The sequence below is a fragment of the Anolis sagrei genome, chromosome 5 (assembly GCF_037176765.1).
Source record: "Anolis sagrei isolate rAnoSag1 chromosome 5, rAnoSag1.mat, whole genome shotgun sequence".
Taxonomy (NCBI): domain Eukaryota; kingdom Metazoa; phylum Chordata; class Lepidosauria; order Squamata; family Dactyloidae; genus Anolis; species Anolis sagrei.
Genome location: NC_090025.1, coordinates 58967989 through 58976073, shown reverse-complemented (window position 1 = coordinate 58976073; position 8085 = coordinate 58967989).

Sequence of the window (8085 nt, the reverse complement as noted above, 5' to 3'; positions counted from 1 at the left end):
CTTGAATTCATTGGTGGTTGGTGGTTGTATATCAATAGAATGAGAGACAACCTGGAAAAAACTTCCACCTTGTGCGACTGTAGAGTAGAAAAAACAACTCCGCATCTGAAGCAGAACAATGGCTTCAAACTACAAGAAAGGAAATTCTATCTGAACATTAGGAAGAACTTCCTGACTGTGAGAGCCGTTCAGCAGTGAAACCCTCTGCCCCAGAATGTGGTGGAGGCTCCTTCTTTGGAAGCTTTTAAACAGAGGCTGGATGGCCATCTGTCGGGGGTGCTTTGAATGCAATTTTCCTGCTTCTTGGCAGGGGGTTGGACTGGATGGCCCATGAGGTCTCTTCCAACTCTATGATTCTATGTATGCACAAAGAAAGAATTGTTTAAAGCTACAGACAACATGGTTGCTGACAAAGGCTTTCATGGCCGGAATCACTGGGTTGTGTGTTTTCCAGGCTGTATGACCATGTTCCAGAAGCATTCTCTCCTGATGTTTTGCCTGCATCTATGGCAGGCATCCTCAGAGGTTGTGAGGTCCTTCTTATGTTGTTTGGGGGTGGGGTTTGCCTTTCTTGGGATCCTTGCTGTTTCCCCTCTTACTTCTTCCGCTGCTTCCTCAGGGAGGCGGTAAATTGCTGATTCGAATGAGGCTGATGTTGATATGGAGGTGCAACAGTTCCTTGTCTGTGTTTGCGAGTTCTTTGCGGGTGGTGTGAATTCTCTCTCAGCCAAAAGATGTATACCCAGGACTGAGAAAAAATAGACAACCTCACCTACAGAAAAATGGGGAAAGACATGGCTTTCCACACTGATAGACAAAAACAAAAATTCCACAAAAGTCAAGAGCAACAGCTGAAACCAGAATTGGATATGCTGTGGATCATCGTCAACCTGACAGACAGACAACTCTCTGAAGACCAAGTATCCATACTAGCAAAAGGAGGCAATTTTGCTGTTACCACCACCAGGATCCCTGTAGAAAACATGATTGCCAATGTCGAATCAGCAATTTACCACCTCCCCAAGGAAGAAGCGGTTGCTGTTTCCTGTTTTTGGTCTTAAATTGTTTAGCGCTTGTGCTTCCTCTATTGCAGGGGTCCCTCAAACTATTGGCAGGCCGGATTGTAATAAAAAAAAACATGAATGAATTCCCATTCACACTACACATATTTTATTTATAGTGCAAAAAACATTTAAAAACAATACAATAACTAAAATTAAGAACAGTTTTAACAAATATAAACTTATTAGTATTTCAGTGGGAAGTGTGGGCCTGCTTTTTGGCTGATGAGATAGGATTGTTGTTGTTATTGTGTGCGTTCAAGTAGTTTCATACTTAGGTTGACCCTGAGCAAGGGCCGGGTATATGACCTTGGAGGGCCGCATTCGGCCCCCGGGCCTTAGTTTGAGGACCCCTGCTCTATTGTATCTGTTTTATAATTACTTATACAATGCTTTTGACATGAAATAAATGAATCAATAGGATGGTGAATCTACTTGAGATTTTCAACAGAACTATTTGGAGGGATATTTTTCAGCACTCTGAATAGCTCTATTAAAGCATAGCCATCAAACTGGAGCGGAAAACACTAACATCGAAACCACCAGCCACCATTGCCTCAGCTAACCCCAATGGAGCAAAGCTAATTTATTTATTTATTATTTATTTATTTATTTATTTATTGCATTTATTGACCGCCCCTCTCAGCCCGAAGGCGACTCGGGGCGGTGAACAACAACAAAGAAGACAGTGTACAGCGGGTCTAGACATACAAAACAGACCAATACAACACAACATATACTTAAACTAAAAATCCGCTTCGTCAAGTCCTGGGGTCATAGCCAAAATTCGCAGTCCTAATTCATTCCAGTGTCAATTAACTATACTTAGTTGAAGGCCTGCTCAAAGAGCCATGTTTTTAGGCCCCTACGGAAGGCCATCAAGGAGGGCGCCTGTCTAACTTCAACCGGGAGAGTGTTCCACAGCCGGGGGGCCACCACCGAGAAGGCCCGCTCCCTCGTCCCCGCCAAACGTGCCTGTGAGGCGGGCGGGACCGAGAGAAGGGCCTCCCCGGATGATCTCAAGGCCCTCGTGGGCTCGTAGGCCGAGATGCGGTCTGCAAGGTATTTTGGGCCGGAACCGTTTAGGGCTTTGTAGGAAAGCACCAGCACCTTAAATTGGGCCCGGTAGCAGATCGGCAGCCAGTGGAGTTGGGACAGCAGAGGCGTTGTATGCTCTCTGCGTCCAGCTCCCGTTAACAACATAGCTGCCGCGCGCTGGACTAGCTGAAGCTTCCGGGCCGTCTTCAAGGGCAGCCCCACGTAGAGAGCGTTGCAGTAGTCAAGGCGGGATGTGACCAAAGCGTGTACCACCGTGGCCAAGTCAGACTTCCCAAGATACGGGCGCAGCTGGCGCACGAGCCTGAGCTGTGCAAATGCTCCCCTGGTCACCGCTGAAACCTGGGGCTCCAGGCTCAGCGATGAGTCCAGGGTCACACCCAAGCTGCAAACCTGCGCCTTCAAGGGGAGTGCGACCCCGTCCAGCACAGGCTGTAACCCTATACCCTGTTCGGCCTTGCGACTGACCAGGAGTACCTCTGTCTTGTCTGGATTTAATTTCAGTTTGTTCGCCCTCATCCAGACCATTACAGCGGCCAGGCACCGGTTCAGGACTTCGACGGCCTCCTTAGTAGCAGGTGGGAAGGAGTGACAGAGTTGGACGTCATCTGCGTACAGGTGACACCGCACCCCGAAACTCCGGATGATCTCACCCAGCGGCTTCATGTAGATGTTAAACAACAAGGGGGACAAGATGGAGCCCTGAGGAACGCCACAGGTCAACGGCTGCGGCGTTGAACAGGAGTCCCCCAATAACACCTTCTGAGTACGACCCTCCAGGAATGACCGGAGCCACTGCAGAGCAGTGCCCCCAAGGCCCATCCCTGCAAGGCGCCCCAGAAGAATACCGTGGTCGACGGTATCGAAGGCCGCTGAGAGGTCCAGGAGCACCAACAGGGACACACTCCCCCTGTCTAGCTCCCGGCGCAGATCATCCACTAAGGCGACCAAGACCGTCTCGGTACCATGTCCCGGTCTGAAACCAGACTGTGCCGGATCCAGATAATCCGTGTCTCCCAAGAATACCTGGAGTTGTGAGGCCACCACGCTTTCCATGACTTTGCCCAAAAAGGGAAGATTGGAAACAGGCCGAAAGTTGTCCAATTTAGTGGGGTCAAGTGATGGTTTCTTCAACAGCGGCTTTATAATAGCCTGTTTTAGGCTCGCTGGAATCTTGCCCTCCCGAAGGGAGGCATTAACCACCACCGTTACCCACTCGGCCAATCCCCCTCTGGCCTCCTTAAGAAGCCAGGATGGGCAGGGGTCTAGGATGGACGTGGTGGGCCTCATTCCTCCAAGTATCTTGTCCACATCCTCGGGTTTCACAAACTGAAAAGAATCCAACAAAAACTGACAAGCAGGTGCTTGTGTCACATCCACAGAGACTGCATCTAATGTGGCGTCCAGCTCAGAGCGGATCAAAGCGACTTTGTCTGCAAAGAACCGAGCAAATGCTTCACAGCGCGCTGCCGAGTTGTCAGGGCTCCCACCCGTGGGGGGAGTTAAAAGACCTCTGACAACCCGGAACAACTCCGCCGGACGGTTTTTTGCAGACGCAATAGTGGCCGCAAAGAAAGTTTTCTTTGCGGCCTTTATTGCCGCGGCATATGCCCTCAAAAAGGACACAAACCGTGTTCGGTTTGACTCGTTTGGGTCCGATCGCCACACGCTCTCTAGAACCCTCTTCCTTCGCTTCATCGCTGCCAGCTCCTCAGTGAACCAAGGAGCTGGTTTAGCTCGGTTACTTGAGAGGGGACGTTCCGGAGCGATCTTGTCAATAGCCCTGGTCATCTCCCCATTCCAGAGAGCGACCAAGGCCTCGACATTATCACCTACCGCGGTGGCGGGAAACTCCCCAAGAGCCGTCAGGAATCCGTCCGGATCCATAAGCCTCCTGGGGCGGACCATCTTAATGGGTCCTCCACCCTTGCGGAGGGTAGGGGGCGCAGTAAGCCTAAATCTAATCAGGAAGTGGTCGGTCCATGGCAACGGAGAGATGGACAACTCCTCCACACCGCCACCCTGCTCCCATCCCTGACAGAAAACCAAGTCCAATGTGTGTCCAGCGCAGTGGGTGGGGCCAGTTATTTGTTGGGACAGCCCCATGGTTGCCATGGCAGACATGAAGTCCTGAGCCGCACCTGTGAGGGTTGCCTCGGCATGGATGTTGAAGTCCCCCAGCACAAGGAGCCGTTGGGACTCCACCGCCAGGCTCGAGACCACCCCCGCTAGCTCAGGAAGGGAGACTGTAGTGCAGCGAGGTGGACGGTACACTAGCAGAATCCCTATTCTGTCCCGGTCACCCACCCTCAGGTGGACGCATTCGAAGTTTGTGGTCTGCGGGATGGGGCTCCTGGTTAGATGGATGGAATCTCTATAGACTACTGCGACCCCGCCTCCCCGTCCTCCGGCTCTAGATTGGTGTTGCACGGAGAAACCTGGAGGACAAAGCTGGGAGAGATTTACGCCCCCCGCTTCATCCAGCCAGGTCTCCGTGATGCACGCCAGGTCTGCCCGCTCCTCCAGGATTAAGTCCTGAATCCAAGTTGTTTTTCCGTTGACAGACCTGGCGTTCAACAACACCACCTTCAAGCCAGAGGGCCCGCTCACCTGGTTACACCAAATTCCCTTAGGAGACCTATTTGGAATAGTTAATTTGGAAAAGCGGTCCGAATTAGGCCGAATTCGTGGTCTCCTTCTCCCGCATCTCCTCCTTCCCACCACGACCTCTATGGGGGCCCCTCGGCTAGTGGAACATCTCCCCCCCTCCATGCCGCAGTTCTGAGCCATAAGAGTATTTTCTCCTATGCTTGTTGTTAACCTTATTAGTTCTTGCCAGCATCCCCTCTCCCCCTCCTCCCCCCTCCCCACCACACTCTCAATCCCAGGCTCCGGGCCACCTCTTCTTCCGCCCCCACCACCACACCAGAGCAGCGTAAGCAGTATCCAAAGGGGGGCAGGGGGCCACATGGGTAGCGGCGATTCGGATGGTGGTATCGATATAGTCAGTTCTTAAAGTGCAAGATATCTCCAGGCCTTAAAGTGCCAATTCTTAAAGTTCTTAAAGTGCAATCCGGGAATGGTCCGTCAATAAGCAAAGATGATCGTAAATTTCTTAGCAGCAACACACATTCAACGTTCGACACATATGGTGAGTGCTAGATCTAAAGTGCTCTACTTACGGTAAAGTGCGGCACAGAGGGATCGGGAAGGGGTGAAAGTGCTGATGCAGTCTAGCAGCAGAGAGCCGGCGCCTAGATGTTCTAAATCGTTCTTATTACAATGATAGCAATGACAACAGGACTGCCGGACAGTGTTAGTTGGTAATTATACGACTACCCGTATGCGATAATGGTGGTAGTTAACTAAAATTTCTATGACCCCAATAGGACTTAGACGGTTGGAGAATCAGCGGATAAGCTTCCGGAGTTGATATCTCGGGGGTGGGGCAGCATAGGTGGTTGTCACGCTTGCTCAGTAGAGTACTCGGTCTCTCCTTCCGACCAGTTAGTTGGTACTAATACTGAGGAGGCCGGGCCCCAAAAACCTACATGGGCCAACTCGAGGTCTACACAATATTAGGTCTACACAATATTAGCATGAGGACCACACAATATTAGGCCAGCGCCAGGTGTTTACACAGGTCTACACAATATTAGGGCTACACAGTCTTATCACAAAGGTCTGGTATTTACACAGGTCTACACAATATTAGAACTACACAATCTTAGCACAAAGGTCTACACAATATTAGGCCACAGTATTGTGGCAGGTGGCAAATCAGTTGGCAATAGCCATGATGGAAGGCGGCCGCACTGGCGGGGTCACCCCGGTCGCTGCAGCGATGACAATAAAGCGACACACGCGATGGAGAGGCGAGGCGTCTAGGAAGCTGCAGCAGGTGACTCAGCCCAGCAGCTCTGCGATGGTCCGGCTGCAGGAGGGCAATGGTGAAGGAGAGGCGAGCGCCCGAGCCCAACAAGGCCCGAGAGGCCTAGCAGCAGCAGCAACCGCAACGGTCCACGCCCAGGCCGGAGCAATGGTGAGTGAGAAGCGAGCGCCCGAGCCCGACAAGGCCCAAGAGGCCTGGCAGCAGCAGCAACCGCAACGGTCCACGCCTAGGCCGGAGTGGCGATCCGGTCAGACAAGGCCGCAGCAGCGAGCCCGTCAAGCCGGACACCAGGCAGCGCCCGCTACTTTCTTAACTACTTTCAGCAAGGTATGGATGACAATGCAAATTTCACAAACAAGTTCAGAAAACTAATTCAACAGATTTCCCTAATACAGGGAAATACTATTTGTAATATAGAATCCTCTTCTGGTTCCTCATTCGTTTTTACAGAATTGAGGCACCCTTCCCTTCGTTTAGATCAGTGGTTCCCAAACTTTTTTTTTTTTTGAGCAGGGACAACTTGGACCAGGGATCACTTCACCAGAGATCACTTGGACCAGGGACCACTCCAACATTAGTACTGAAAGGGTTACGAATAAGTTTTTGGTCAAATTTAGATTCAGTTTGGTTATGTGGTGAGCTGATTCAGAAATAATCATTGGATAAACCACACCATCTCTAGTTTCTGATACAGAACACATGTCATTCAGTAGTCGCCATCTGTTTGCCCACAGAAAACCATATTTAATAATCTAGACTTGCGGACCTTATTTTAGGTCTCATGGCCCACCTGTGGGCCACAGCACAAAGGTTGGGAACCACCGGTTTAGATTCTGCTCATTATACAAAAGGATCCTCTAGGACCTCTGAGACTGAGAGGTTGCTACAAGATCCCTTGTATAATGATATAGGCTACCATGACTATGTCTGTGACTACTATTGCCATGTTCATTATGTTAAACTTTTTTTTCAAAAAAGGAGGTGCAACTATTACATGAGGATTTTTTTTTTGCAGCTCCAGAGCTTCCCTCTACTGCCCCAGCCAAGGGAAACCTCGTAACTGCAGAGCCACTTGTGCACCTGCCAGCAAGACTTGCAAGGCTTCCCTTGGTTGCCACCAGTCAAGTGAGGCTCCACAGCTCTTGCCAGCAGACATACAGGTAGGTGAAGGATCATCTGCCCATGTGCCTCTCCCCATCGAGCCATGAAGCTTGGAGGGGATAGGTGATCGGGCGGATGTTGTCCCCTCACATAATAGTCACGCCTGTGAACTAAGGGTTTGGCTCTAACATGAGAAATTCTTAAATACCAAAACCAGAACCCCAAAAAGGGGTTTGTGCCTACTATGCAATGGCAATTATTATGTGATGAAATACATACTTGGGTGAGTCTCAAAGATAAATAATAGATATAGATTGGCAACTTTTAAAAAACAAACTTAGAAGCTTAGTTTAACCAGAGATTCAGTGATAAGGTTGGTATAGTGCTTGACTAGATTATCAAACTGGGGGACTGCATAGATGTATAATTTAATGACTAGACAGGGCCAAGAGATTCAGATCTCTTCATTTGGTGTCATTGTTAAGCATAATGAAGCATTTCATTTTATCTGTGATTTCATAGCATGATCCTGACTTTGATTATGAACCTCTTAACTTGAATGTCGTGTTAGTACTAAGGCAGTAAAAGCTAAACTGGGTATGATCACAGATGTGTGAAGGCCACGAATAAATTTGGATCATTTCAGACACTGGACTCTGACCTTCAAAACCAGTTTCTTAGAATTGTCAATTTTTAAAAGCACTATATAGTACTCTGAGAAAAAAAAGTTAGCTATTACTGTTTATACCAAACACGTTGTATGGTTGATCAGTGGAGAATAAAATCAGCAGGCTAATCGAGCGGTAATAAATTAATCAGTGATAAAAAATAAAGAACGTACAAGAGAACATCAGAGGTTCTAGTTGCTCTTGTTTAATAAGCAAGAAAATATGTTTTTTTAAAGAATACAGAACTGAAATTACCAGCTGAATTTTTCATTTATCTTCTCACAGGTAAGCTTAATGTTTCTAACTA